Genomic DNA, 14,793 nt, shown 5'->3' on the forward strand with positions numbered 1-14,793 from the left:
CCGCGCCGCGCGATAGGCTGAGCCAGGCGCCTGCTACTGTTACAAGCCACGCCCCCAGAGCCACCCCCGCCGCGCCGCCGCCCCGCCGCCCCCGCCGCCCCCGCCGCCCCCGCCGCCGAGCACCCGGCGCCACCCCCGCCCCTCGCACCTGGGGGCGAGTATTTGTTGTCGGGGTGCAAACTGGGGCTGGCTGGCTCGGACGTGTGGAGAGGGAGGGTCAGCTGCAATGGAAAAGTGTTAACTTTTCGCTTTGAGCGGCGTGGCCGGGCGGGGCCCTACACGGCCAACTTTCAGCCGTGCACGCCGTGCCCCCGGTCAGCCTCACCAGCCTCGCCCTCGCAGTCGGCGGCCGAAACTTCGAGCACGTGTTCGCTGCACTTCGCCGCCATGGAGCGGGGGTGGGGTGGGGTGCGGACGCTAGTTCGCAGTGTAGACAGCGCGCGGCAATGGGGTGCGATGTGAAATCGTGCCGATAAGGGTCCTAAGCGAGTCGATTGCTGTTCGGAACTCCGAGAGGATCGATATTTTTCCGCCGCTTTTCCTCGTGGGCTATCGTGTGTGTGTGAGGAGCGAGAAAGAAAGAGTGCAACTGCGCCCCGTCCGCCCCACGGGGTCGATAAATGGACTTTGTGGCGCGCGTTAGAGTTACAGTGTAGTAAGCCGTTTATATCGGACACAAACCACTGCCGAGTAGGTGGCCCGGACCCACACTACTTTTTCGTTTTGATGTCCTCATCGGACTGCCCATTAAAATGTGACTCCGCTGTCATGCTCGCACAAAGGGCAGGTAAACTTCCGGAAGAGAGAGAAAGAGAGAGACACCACGCCTTGTTCACACCTCAAGGACGGGCACCGGTCTCCTCCGCAGGCCGAACAGTCTCCGTCCCTCTCGCACTCATGGGGCTCCCCGTAGTGGCGCGAGAGAGACGGAGAGACGAAAGCACCGCTCGGAATCGGTCCGCCGGTCTCCTCCGGCAATACGTCAGTCATCCTTTGTCCGGGCCTCATCCTCCGAGGGAGGTCCGCGTCACGGAGTAGCCGCCCCACCCCGCCCCGCCCCGCCCCGCCCCGGCGTCCGCGTCCTGGGAGTCCGAGCAGAGTGCAGGCGGTGCAGGCGGCAGGGGCAAGTGCAGAGTCACGGCGCCGTCCACCGCCGCGCCCACCCGTAGGCCGTGGGCCGTTGCCCGGGGGATTCAATTACCAACCAATTATCGCTGTTGTGGTCGCGAAGGCCGAGTTCTAGCGCGGTGCTCCGGTCGGTCAACCATCGCCAGAAAGTCTGACTGACTTCCCGGAGTGCTGCCCGGCAGTCCTGCGAGGCGCCTTGGGGGCGCCACCACGACGGTCACGCTCTCACTCCTCCAGGCGCTGGAGAGTGCATCTTCGTCCGATTTTATTTATTTTCGCGGAGTGTGGTTTGCAGCCCTGTGGAGAGGGTACGCGGGGGCGCTGCGTCCGGCCGGCCTGCCCAGGGTCCGTCTCCGTCCGTCGCTTCTCGCCGCGTCCCGCAACACAAAGGCCAGCGCTTCCAACGTAAACAAGGCTCGCGCGAAAATCCCCCCGAAAAGGAAGAAAACGAAAAAAGGGGCGACGAGTCAATCACGACTTTGGAAAGATAACACGAGAGGGACGCGGGCCGAAAAAAAAGAGAAAAGAAAACGAAACGAGAAACAAGAATAAAAGTCCCTCGCCACGCAGCGACGCGGCGACGCGGCCACGCACACGACGAGGACGGACGGCGACGGCGCGGTCGGCTTCGATATTTTGATTTTTCCCGCCGCGCCCCCGCGCGTCCAAAGACAAGAATAACAGGGTCCGTGCCATGAAAGGAGGCATCATTATTTCGGGGCGACTTGCCTTCCGCGTCACGCCGTCTGTCTGTCTGTCTGTCTGTCTGTCTGTCTGTCTGTCTGTCTGTCTGTCCGTCTGTCCGTCTGTCCGTCCGTCCGTCCGTCCGTCCGTCCGTCGGTCCTCCACAGTTGCGGCCGGCAGTCCTGACGGCGCCCCAGACACGCGGACTCGCGACCTGGACCCTTTCCTGACGACTCTATTCGCGCCCCGCCAAGATGAATGGCGTTTCCTCCGTTTTTGCGCCGAGGGCGCCGAGGGCCGAGCGGTCCGAGCAAGTTGGCGAGGCCAAAGGGCGGCCCGGGTCCTTGAGGTCGGAGGGCAGGGCACTGCAAGGCAGGGCACTGCAAGGCAGAGCACTGCAAGGCACTGCAGGGGCACCGCACTGCAAGGCAGGGCACTCAAAGGGTTAGTTCGGCGCGACGCACCGAAGCGAGCGCAAAGAAGCGGGACGGACACGGCGGTCGACACGCTGTAGCAGAAGACGCACTCAAAACGCGTAGAGCACGTTTTACTTTCAAGACTGCTGGGAAGACCGATTCCACGCCGAAGTTTTAGCTCTTCTTGGTTTTGACGTGTACGTTACGTACTGCCTTGAGCGAGGCTATACCACGGCGGACCCGACCGGACCCCGCGTCCCCAAACACACACACGCGTGACCGGCCACAGCACAGAACAGCCCCGCCTCCGCCAGAGGGCGCGGCAAGGCCCTGCCCCGTGTCCTGTAGGCTCATTCGCTCTGTCTCTCTCGCACTCGCGGGGCCTGCCGCTGCGGTGCGAGAGAGACGGAGCGACGAAAGCGCCGTTCGGAATCAGCCTGCCGGCGGCCGTCCGGTCCAGTTGATATGGCCATTTATAGCGCCTATTATTCACACCCGAGCCTGGGCCTGGCCTGCCTGGCCGCGCCTGGGGTGGACCGCCCCGCCCCGGACCGCCCTGCTTAGCATACAAATGATGACATTTTTATCTGGTTTGTCGCGAGCAGCGCCACGCGCAGACGTGTGGGGCGTAGCGGCTTATTTTTCAATTTGCCGACTCTGTCTCTCTCTCTCTCGCTCTCGCTGGAGCAGCCTGGCCGTTATTCGCGTCGCACACTTTTGGGCGGTGAATAGAAGGCGAGTCGTTCACGGGGCCTTTCGGTGTAGTGGACGTCTTCTGCTTGGCAAAGGCAATGGGCCGCGCGGCGAGGCCGAGGGCGCCGAGCGACAGGTCGTTGAGGTCGATGCGCCATCGGGCCGAAACGTCGTCCTCCTCTCGCTCGCACACCTACCGGGCGCGCTACGGGTGCGAGAGAGACAGAACGACGAAAGCACGGACAAAGCCGGAAGCGCGAGTGGCGGCCAGCGAATGAAAAATCCAACGCTGCTAGCCGTGTCGAATTTGTCGAGCTGTCTGGAGCAGCCAGCGTCCGCGGCCAAAACTTTCCCAAAGGAGTTTCTCCTCCTTTCCCGCGGAAAAACTTAAACCCGACGCGGAGTTTAGAAAAGGCGTCGGAGGCATTCAGCGAGCGAGCGACTAATTAGCGGCACAAAGATGCGAGCGGGACGGACAGGTTTGCCGTCCCTCTCGCTCTCACGGGCTGGCCCGGCTGGCCCGGCTGGCCCGCCAGGGCGACCAGGCGTTGCGCCGCACAGTGGGCCAGAAGACCGATGGAGGCGGACAAAACTCCAGACGCGTTTTGAGCTCCAGAGTCGCTAAACAGGGCTCGATCCGAACGTGTGGCCCGACCAATGGATTGATCTCCGAACGAGGAATTCATTGGTGGGGTCACACGTTCGGTTCGAGCCCTGTTTAGCGACTCTGGAGCTCAAAACGCGTCTAGAGTGTTGGTCTTCTGGCTTACTGTGCGCCGCCCGCCGCCCGCCGCGGTGAACCCCTTCCGCGGAAAGTTTCAAGAATTTTGTCGAATAGCCAGTCAAAGGGGCTGGACAAGCCCGAGCCGGCACCACCAGGCGGAGGGCGGGTTGTTAGCGAGGGCGCCAGGCAGGCAGGCAGCCAGGCAGGCAGGCAGGCAGCCAGGCAGGCAGGCAGGCAGACAGGCAGCCAGGCTGGCCACCACCATGGTGTGAGAAAAGCCGCACCAGGCCTGCTGATGTGGTCGGCTGGCCCTACCCACACTGCCTCGCCTGCCTGGCCTCGCCACTGGCCTTTCCCTTATTCTGTCAACTGCAGGCCAGCCACTCAACACCGTGACATCGCACTGCTCCCTCCCTCCGCCGGACACGGCCTCGCCCGCTCACACGCACACACACACGCACACACACACACACACACACAGCGGCGCCAGAGGGGCGCTACATTTTGATCGCGGCGTCGACGGGGCGACGGGGCGAGGGGTGGTGGTGGTGGCGGTGGGTGCGCGTGGGAGGGGAGGGGAGGGCAGGGGAGGGGAGGGGAGGGCAGGGGAGGGAGGGTGGCTGTCCGGTCATTGTTGTGACAGCGGAATATTTTCAATCATTTCGTTAGCCGCAATAACAGCGGGCGCGTGCGCGGGCCGAGGTTTGTGCGCGTGATGCGTGATGCGTATCGCGGCCAGCACGCGCTGCCGCCGCTGCCGCTAAATGATGTGTTGTCCGCACGCGTCGGCACCCGGAACCGGGAACCAGGAACCGCGAGGCCGCCGTCATACATTTGTGGGCGCGGAAAGGAGAGACGGGAGCAGCGGGCTTGAATCCGCGTCGCGGAGAGAGTCAGTCGCTTTTCGGAACCGCGCCGACGCGACGCGGCCGCCGCGGGGCGTTTCGCGGCGTTTGCGGCGTTTTTGAGGTCGCCGCGGCGCGCCGAGTGCCGAGAAGGGCTGAAACCGTGGGGGTGAAACGACGCGAACCGCGAGGTGCGTCTGGGTGTCGTTTACGCGGTCGCCACCCACCGTCTCCAAGCGTCCCGTCCTGGAGGCCGGGAGAAGTCCCGCACCAGACTGATTCCGAGAGTCGTTTTCGTCGCTCTGTCTCTCTCGCACTCGGGGGCGTCTGCGTGGGAGCGAGAGAGACAGCGCGACGAGAACGACTCTCGGAATCAGTCTGCAGACCGAGAGCGGAAAGCGGCCGACGCTCCTGGCGCCTGCCGGGAAGGCGGTAGGCAGCCCGTCGACAGCGCTGTCCCCGGGACTGCCTACCCGGCAGGGGTTCTGGGGCTCGAACCAAACCTGTGACCCCACCAATGGATTGCTCGCCGAACGAGGAATCCATTGGTGGCGTCACACGCTCGGTTTGAGTCTTGTTAAGCGACTCTGGAGCTCAAAACGCGTCTAGAATTTTGGCCGCCTCCGCCGGTTTTCTGGCCCACTGTGCGGCGTAGCGCACATCAGTGGTCTAGAGCTCCCCGCCGGGCCGCGCGGGTCGCAGGCAAAGGCTCAGGAGGGTCACGATCTTGGACGAGTTTCGAGTGTGGCGGCATAGGGCCTCGCAGCCAGGGCAGCCAGGCAGCCAGGAAGCCAGGCAGCCAGGCAGCCAGGCGGTGTTTCTCACGTAAAGCAAATTAGCTCGTTGGTGGCACCGCGGGGCCCCGTGCACAGGCACAGGCACAGAGCGCCGCGAAGCGCCCCGTAGGTGTGTCTGTATGAGTATTCGTGTGTGTGTGTGTGTGACACAACGGGGGGTTTGGAGCCCCACGCCCGGCCACTGGCGCGGTGCCCCCTTTGGGCGCGTGTCTCTCTGCATCGCCCACCTCTTGTGGCGGAGTGTGCCTCTCTACTCTGTGTCAACGACGACCCCCGAGTGCGCCCTCAGTGTGCGTCTGTGTGTGTGCGAGGGAGAGAGAGAGAGAGAGAGAGAGAGAGAGAGAGAGAGAGAGAGAGAGAGAGAGAGAGAGAGAGAGAGAGAGAGAGAGAGAGAGAGAGAGAGTGGCTGTATGCGTGTGCACATCCTATACACATGCCGCGCTTTAGCTCGGCGTATATTGCCGCCGCTCGCTACAAGAAGGGCACGCCATTTGTATACCCCTCTCACCGCAAGGCGTGTAATGTGCAAGTGGAGAAAAATAATGTTTATAAACTGTTTTCCGAAGGTACTAGAAAAACGGGTGCCCGTAAGGGACTCAGCCAGCCGACGAGGCAAGGAGGCCCGTCTGCGAGGCGCCCGCATGGCGCTGCAGGGCGAGGCCCAGCGAGGCCGGAAGGGCCCGTCAATCAAAGGGCGCAGGGCGCGCAGGGCGGCGCGGCCAGAAGACCGCCCATCCCCTCGAGTCGTTTCGTCGCTGCACGCGCAGCAGCGCCGCACAGTGGACTGCTGCAGTGATTCACGATTCGCCTGCCAGCCTGGAGAAGCAAAGTCGCCGGGCCGCCAACCTGGAATTCCCTGAAGTTCCTGAAGTCCCTGAAGTCGCCGCCTCCTCCCAGTGTCCTCTCCAGCACTCCAGTCGGATCCAGGAAGCGGCGAGGACTTCCAGATTTCGCTAATGAAGGAGGCGGAGGATGGGCTGACCCCGCGCGCTCGGGCCAGCAGCCGCCCCGCCCCGCCCCGCCCCGCCCCGCCCCGCCCCGCCGGTGACTTCTGCCGTCAGACAGTCAGTCTCCAGGCCCCATGACCACTTGGAGCTCCCCCACCCGCTTGCCCCTCACCGGGCCCCTCGCTCCATCCATGCGGAGCGATCAGGCCTTATTAAAAGTGGACTCGCTGTGAATCCCAATCATTAGCCGTGGCGCGGAAAAACATAATTGATGACAATTATTTTGGCCTCGAGCAAGCAGCAGTAAGCGGGTGAAAGGATTAAAGGTCGACCACGTTCGGTAAAAAGCGACCTCGACGGATTCGGTTATTAACATTTAAAAGCAGTGCGCCAACCTGTACTGCTTGTGGAGATGCGAAATTTCGTCCTGATCCAGGACTAATTCAACAAGGCTGGCAGACGTTGGCACCCCAGGAGAGCCTCACCCACCGCGCATGACTTTTCTTGTTTTCTTTTTGAGAGACGCCGCCGCGGGGGAAGCACGGAGCCGACGACACACAACACACCAAAAATTAAAACCGGCGAGAACACAAAAAAATAAATAACAGGTCATTAAAAAAATCTCATTCAACGAACGTTAATCAGGGCCGGACTGGCTAAGTCAGGGCCCCGGTCGCAGTGTGACGTCAAGGGCCCCCTTTTCCGATATGCGTCCATTGTTTTAAATTTACTAGCCAGGGGAGGGTAAGCCGTGTTTGGTGACTTTGGGCGGCCACTGTGTCCAATCTAGTTGACGTAAAAGGCCTCCCTCGACGCCCTAGTATTCTTATGACCCTACTCTTTCATGCCCTGTATCGGGAAGACGTTGACCACAACGATTTTGCCTTTGACCGCAACGATTTTGGGACCAAAGTTGGTCAAAAAATGGTCGAATCTCGGAAATTTGCTGATTTTGCTGACTTTAGGCGGCTACTGTGTCCAATCTAGTTGACGTAAAAGGCCTCCCTCGACGTTCTAGTATTCTTAAGACCCCACTCTTTCATGCCCTGTATCGTGAAGACGTTGACCACAACAATTTTGCCTTTGACCGCAACGATTTTGGGACCAAAGTTGGTCAAAAAGTGGTCGAGTCTCGGAAATTTGCTGATTTTGCTGACTTTGGGCGGCCACTGTGTCCAATCTAGTAGACGTAAAAGGCCTCCCTCGACGTTCTAGTATTCTTAAGACCCCACTCTTTCATGCCCTGTCTCGGGAAGACGTTGACCACAACGATTTTGCCTTTGACCGCAACGATTTTGGGACCAAAGTTGGCCAAAAAATGCGCTTGATTTGCCGAAATTATGCGTAAAATCGGCAGAAATTTCGTGGAATACTAACAAAATCTCGCGGAATCCGGCATAATTTTGACGCAAAATTCTGCGAAATCTTGAGAAATTTTCAAATGGGTACCCCTTTGATTTAAGTACGTAAATAGTTAAAGACCGCGACTTTGCCGCGGCCAAGAAGGCCCCGCCGTGGAAAGGCCCCGTGGCCCGCGGCGGAAAGGCCCCGCGCTTCGCGCGAGGCCCCGGGCGCGATCGCGCCCCCGCGGCCCGGGCCAGTCCGGGCCTGACGTTAATGAAAGCAGATGATCCGAGATGATCCGTCGCTTTTCACAACTGCTGTGATAGCCGAGAGGTTAGAGACGTGGGATCGAGTTACCGCAGGCGGGCGTTCGAATACCAGCGTCACATACGTTTTTTCGACTTACTATCCTAAGGGTGGTGGTTCGAGGCCATCCGAGCGGAGCCGTGTGCAACAGACCCACATGCCGGAGGTTCGACTCCTAACAATATTTCCATTTAATTTTACTGCCTCACCCAATGCGGTTGGAACCCGTGAACGTGAGCCCTCTCCGTGCATGGGACGTGGTGGTCCAGGGAGTAGAGGCGTCGGTTCCTAATGCTAGGGGCGGCGGTTCGACTCCCCCAACTTCTTGCGAAATTTTGACCGGGTCGGTCGAGTCCTGTTGCGTCAAGAACCCACCTCACGCCGGTCCCCTCATCATGGGCCGTGGTGGCCGAGAGCGTTAAGTCGTGTGATCCCGGTGGCGGGGTCCGGGGATCGAGTCCCATCATTTCGTTACATTTTTCGACTGCCTTCCTCCCACTGCAACTCAAACCCGTCGTCCAACACGCTGCCAGACGTACAAGCGTGATAGCGTAGTGGTCAGAGTCACATTCCCCGCGCGGGAGAATCTGCAGTCTGAATTGTACCCAGGAACTGATGTCACACTATGCTTTTAAGTGAACAAGGAGGGTAGTTGTAGTGTGGCTCAATTGTTCTGAAAGTGTTCACAGATGTGCTATTTTGTTTGTAGAATGAAGTATGCATCGGGCATAGTCTAACTGCAGATGACCGGCTGCAGTTCGAGTACGGTTAAAATACAGTTTAAGTACACTTAACTGTACTTGAACTGTGCTCTAACTGCCAAAAAACTAGTAGTTTTTTAGGACCTTTTCAGTTTTAACTGCAGTTTTGCGGACAGTTCACGACAGTTTTGACAAAAATACGGTTTCGCCATAAAAATTCAAAATTTTTGATTTCCAGCCTTATGTTGCCTCCCTCCCTCCCTCTCTCCTTTTTTTTTTTTTTAGTCGTTGTTGAAGTTTGTCAGTCAGTAGTCGAACCCGGGCCTCAGGGTTGTCAGACCGCAACGCTGCCAACTGCGCTACGGAGACGTGTGAGGGTCTGGCGCCAGCGCGGGCGATGCCACTGGCCATGCCCGCGCGCTCAGGTAGACGAGGGATTACCGCCACTCCGCGCTCGGCGCGCTCCACTCCACGAGGAATTTTCCCGTCATTTGCCGAGACAAGCTGATCTGGAAGCAGTGCCGAGCTTCACTCGGCGAAATTTAGAACATTAGAATCATTCCAAGGCCGTGACGTGAAAGGGCATTCAGGGTGAAGTTGGAAGTACTCTTTGACTTCTACAGCAATAAACTTTAATTGTAGTTTTTGACTGCATTCCCAATTGACCCCGGGAATGCATATGTCATACACTTTTTTTTACTCTCCATGTGTAAGCAAAGAGCAAATTAGAAGTATATTTGTCACGGCATTTGGATTTGGAAATAAGTTGAACTTTGACTGTCGTTTGAACTACATTCTGGACTGCCAAAGCAGACTGCAGTTGGATCTGGCAACAAAAATGCAGTTGAAGGACAGTTTCTGTGCACTTTAAAGCACAAAATTGACTGCAGCCAGCAATACAGAACTGATGGCACTTTAAATGCAATTTAAGGGCAGAAAAGAACTGCAGAAAGGAACTGCAGATGAGCCACTGCAGTTTCAAATACAGTTTGACTACTGATCCTTTCGCGCGGGTCACCTGGCCACTCCGCTGTGGGTGTCTAAAAAGCAATCCGCTTCGGCGGGTTGGCCTCGGCACTGGAGCGATGGCGTATTTGATCCATCAATCCAGACCACCCGGTGTGTGGTTGCGGGTGGTGCCTCCTCGATTCGTCGGGGAGGCGATGATAAGTCCTTTGAAGCTGGCCTAAAACGCTGTATGTTCGGTACGGGAGCGCCGGACAGTGGGGGTACCATGGGGTACACAACCAACCCTACGAAAACAAGAAGCTCCCACCAAACCTCTTCTCTGTCTGAGTCTCTCTCTGTCTCTCTGTCGTCTCACTCTACGTCCCGCCCCTCTAAGAGCTTCGTACTGGGTGCTCTCACCCAGCTGCCTGAGCTTTGGGGTCCTACTGGGTCCCCCGGCGAACGCTTGGGTCGCTGACGGGATTAACCCCAGGTACCTGATAGCACCGGTTCCCATCCCGAACACCGAAGTAAAGCAGGAGGCCTCCCCATTAAGACTGGGGAGGGGGTGTAGAGTTCAATTTTTTTTATTCTTTTCCCTTTCAAATTTCTCAGTCGATACTCGTTCAGTTTCCTTGCACGGGGTAGTATGCGGGCTCATTCCAAAGATAGTAATTAATTGTTTAGGATACGCGCTTCGTTTCTGGACTCGAGAGTAAAAGCACGCTGACACCTTCGTGTATAGTAGTTTTAAGTATGTTTCAAGTGTGAAGGTATCATCTGATAAAAATGACTTGGCTCAACCGCATTACGAAAAACTAATTTCCTTCGCAGAAGTGGTTACTGTTTGGAGAAAATGAAAGTAACCACAAAACGTTTCCCCTTCTTTTCCGCCCACAAGGAGGAGAGGCTGCTCGAGGCGAGGCGAGCCACGTGGGGACATCGGGATTGGGCCGTGTCTCGGCGGCAGGGGCCCTGATGCATGCAGACACACGTCCCGTCCGGGGACGACCAGGGACGACCCGCCGGCCTGGCCGGGACGGGGCTGCGTCTCTTGCCCCTACACCACATGCAGGCCCGCGGCCGGCCTGGCCCAGGGGCAGCCTGGGGCAGCCGCCGTGATTGCGTACGGCTTTACTCCCTCATCTGCGGAAACAACAACAAACAAGGGCAAGCACGTGTGGACACACATGCACTTGCATGCGCGCGCTCCGTGCAAAACAGCGTTTACCAAATAGCGCTCGTCGTCGTGGTCGTCTCGTCACACACGCTCCGCGGGGGCACGTGCAGTCACGTCGAGTCACGCACAGTCACGTACAGTCACCTAAAGTCACAGTCACCTAGAGTCACAATCGTCACAGTCACCTAAAGTCACGTACAGTCACCTCAAGTCGCTTACAGTCACGTACTGCCCCGCTGAGGCACGTACAGTCACGTACAGCGGGCGCCGCAACACGCTCCATCTTTTCAACACCTCATTAAAATTATTGGAGTTGATAACGCAGCGCCGCTCGGGCACGCACCAAGGCCGAGGGGAGGCTGTGCCAGGCTGTGCCGGGGGTGGATTCCGAGCGAGCGCTGCGTCTGTCCCTCTCGCACTCGTGAAGCGCTCCGCCGGTATGGGTGAGAGGAGAGAGAGAGGGAGCGACGAAAGCACGGCGCGGAACCAGCCCGCTGTGCTACGCTGTGCTGCCGGGTAGCGCGGTAGCGCGGTAGTTGGGGTTCGCGCGGGGAGGGCGGAGGACGCGACATCTCCACCGTGCTCTCTGGTCTCTCCCCCTTCTCCCCCTCCCCCACTCCCACCCCGGAGCAGCAGGGTGGTTCCGCGCAGTCGGTGTGGCTCTCTCGCTCTCATGGGACGTCCCGTAAGGGTGCGAGAGAGACAGAGCGACGGCCGCGCCGCGCGGAACCACGCGGAACCACCCTGCAGACGGCGACACTGCTCTCTCACCCTTCCTCCGTCGCCAGGCCGCCACCACCGGCGCCGCCGTCCACCCCACCATCTCAATGTCAACACAGCGGCAAGGGCCCTCTTTACAAATACGTCAAGATATGAAATTGAGTTTTCATCTCTCTTATCGCGGGGCCCTCCTGCCCCCAAACCGACCGCCCCCGGCACCACGCGCGGCCCGCGGCCAGGTCTCTCTCGCACTCATGCGACGACCCGCACAGGTGCGAGGCAGATGAAACGATGTGGAGTGAATCGAAGATCATACGCCATCTGGAGACACCGCCGAACAGTGGGCCAGAAGACCGGCGCATGCGGCCAAAACTCTGGACGCGCTAAACAGGACTTACCGATCGTGTGACCCCACCAATGGATTCTTCGATCGGATAGCAATCCATTGATAGGGTCACACATTCGATTTGAGTCCCATTGAGCGACTCTGGAGCTCAAAACCCGTCTCGAGTTTTGGCCGCCTCCTCCACCGGTCATCTGGCGCACTGCGAGCCCCTGCCTCGTCTTGTTGGCCGCGAAAAGTTGCAGTTTGAATGTGGCGGCGGGCCTATTTGGACAAGGTCGACGCGTTCGCGCTGCGTTCCCGCTGCGTTCGCGCCTCGCTGTTGACATGCATTTCCGCGGCTCCCTTCCCACACCCCGCTCTGCAGTGCATTATATTGCACGCGTCACTGCTTTTCATTACGAATGATCGTGTGTGGACGGGACGCGTTTTGTTCACGCTAATCCGCTGGTTCTGCCGGCGACTGCCGTGCTGCCGCGGGGGTTTGCCGCCCTCCCTCCCTTCCCCGCGTCGCCCCTCCCCTCCCTCCTCACTCCCCCCACCCCGCGCGAGCTGCCCCGGCCGCGGTCGGCGGGGCTCAGCCTGTGGGAGCGCGTTATTAGTCTAATGGTAAATATTAGTTTGCCTCAAATCGCCTCTTCATGAGCCGGTCCGTGACTGCTCGGCTGGGCCGGGAAGGCCAGGAAGCTGGGCGGGCCAGCCCCGCACCGCCCCGCCCCGCCCCGCCTCACTGCCCCGGCCGCCTCCCTTTCAGCAAACACACGTTCGGTCAATGGAATTGAAATTTAAACGTGGCATAAAATGAAAAAAAAATCATATCACTGCGAAAATGAATCAAAACCATCTTTGTTCAATTTCTCAGCCGGGAGGCCGGAGGAACGGTGTGGTGAACGGCAAGAAGTAGGAGACGAGGGAGGGAAGGGGGTGGGGAGGGGGTGGGGGTGCTGCTGGTCACAGCGTCGATGATCGCCCGTGACCATTCTTATAAATATGTTAATGTGCTGATGGGGAGTGTCACCACCACGCCCACAACAAACCGCCTACCGCCTCGCGACCAGGCCTCCCCCCCCCTCCCCCCCACCCCCTTTCCCGATTTGGCGCGGGAATTGAAACCTTGCGGCGCGTGCGTCCGACCCTCTTGGCCGCCTCGCCGCGCAGTGGGCCAGAGGACCACCAGTCTGGGTCAAAGTTAGAGTCTTACCTTGTGTAAATACTATTTTTACTCATCTCTATAACAGAAATAGACTCGAAAAATGGCAGCAAATTTAAGTTTGCTCCGCCTTCCCGCTGTGCACGATGCGAATCACGGTGGCTTTGTTTGTGGTGATTGGGCCGTGTGCTGCCAGTGTGCTGCCACAACGGCGGGACTAATAAGCCCTGCCACGCAGCGCCACCGCCAACCCCAACCACACCGAAAACCTATTCGGGCTCATCAACAACATGACTGGTTCAAACAACAACAACAATTCAGTCGAGGGCGTAGAAGAGTATGGAGATCTGGTTTGCGAAAACGTGTGGTGTCAAATCTGACGCAGCCCTAAGCTCACTCACCCCCTTGGATTGGAGCCCACCCGCCGCGCCGCCGACACCAAATCGGCCGCGACAACAAGGAGATCGTCATCATCCGAGCGTCTCTCTCTCTCTCTCTCTCTCTCTCTCTCTCTCTCTCTCTCTCTCTCTCTCTCTCTCTCTCTCTCTCTCTCTCTCTCTCTCATGCGGGTGGCGCTAATAGTGCGCGCTTTGCCGCCTTTGTCCGGGGCGTGTGGGAATATTCAAAGGGCGGCCCAACTTGCACGCGGCGCGTGGGGCCACGAGAACGCCATGCCAGTGGCGTCGCAACCCCGCAGCACAGGTGTGCTAACGGATGGGGAAAATTGCCACTAAATACTCGACGTCAGATTCAAACGCAGGAAAAAAAAACACACACACACAACAGCAAAAAAGAAAAAAACACAACCAAGACAAAATTGACCGGGCTGGTTTGGTGGTTGGATGGTTGGGATTCGGATGGAAAGGCAGCAGCGGTAGCTAAAGAACTGCTTTTAAAAAAACAGCCGCAATAACACAATGATAAAAACGCGGCTCGAACACGAACGTGTTCCCCTTTGACAGCGAGCACCCCATTGTCTTGATCGTGCCTTGTCATGGCGATCTCCGCCACCCCTACTGCTGCTACGCCACTGCCCCGTACGTGTGGGCTCCGCCAAGGGCTCCGCCGCCATGGCGCGCCATCGCCTTCACCATCGCCGAGGCCGTGGACGCCCCCACCGACCCCCCACCGCGCCGCCGCCTCGTCCCGCCCTGTTTGTTGCCTCTTTCAAATTGATGTTGTTGTTAGCGCCGACGCCCCGGAGGCCCGGCAGGCCCGGCAGCCAGGACGCCGGCCAGACCCGCCGGCAAGCCCCGCCCCGGCCTGCCGCCTGTCTTGGCAACTAATTGGAGGCAAGGCCTAAAGGCCTGCCTGCCTGGCAGGCTACGCCCCTCATTACACTGTGGGACGAGCGGCCGTCGTCTTTTTCCCTCTCACGGAGGACGACTTCGCGGCCGCGCCCCTGAAAACGGTGGAAACTACCCTGCACAGTGCGCCAGAAGACCGTCGGCGCGCGCATCAGTTTCACGTTCATATTCAGATTCAATTTATCTCTTTTGGAGGTTATGGTTTCCCGCCGTCCGTGGATGGACCGATTGAAACAATTCAGTCAACAAGCTCCTTCTCCCTGGCATGTGTGGTGCTGGTTCCCCTCCACGGCGGCGTCTCAGAGGCCCTCGAGTTTTTTGCACGATGCGTCTGTCCCGGTCCCCGGCCCGCGGCGTGTGGTACCGCCACCCCCAGGCACCCCCAGGCACCCCCAGGTAATCCCCGACGAGTGTCAGGTGACTTTATTGCCTGTCGCCACCGAACGGGTGCCGCGGACCTCTCGTGCGGGTGTGCGCGTGCTCTTATTGCTTGTTGTTGTTGTTGTTGTTGTTGTTGTGATTTTATGCTGTCCTTGTTTGATGATGCCTGACTTCCCACG

Source organism: Thrips palmi, unplaced genomic scaffold, assembly GCF_012932325.1.
Source record: "Thrips palmi isolate BJ-2018 unplaced genomic scaffold, TpBJ-2018v1 HiC_scaffold_17, whole genome shotgun sequence".
Taxonomy (NCBI): Eukaryota; Metazoa; Arthropoda; class Insecta; order Thysanoptera; family Thripidae; genus Thrips; species Thrips palmi.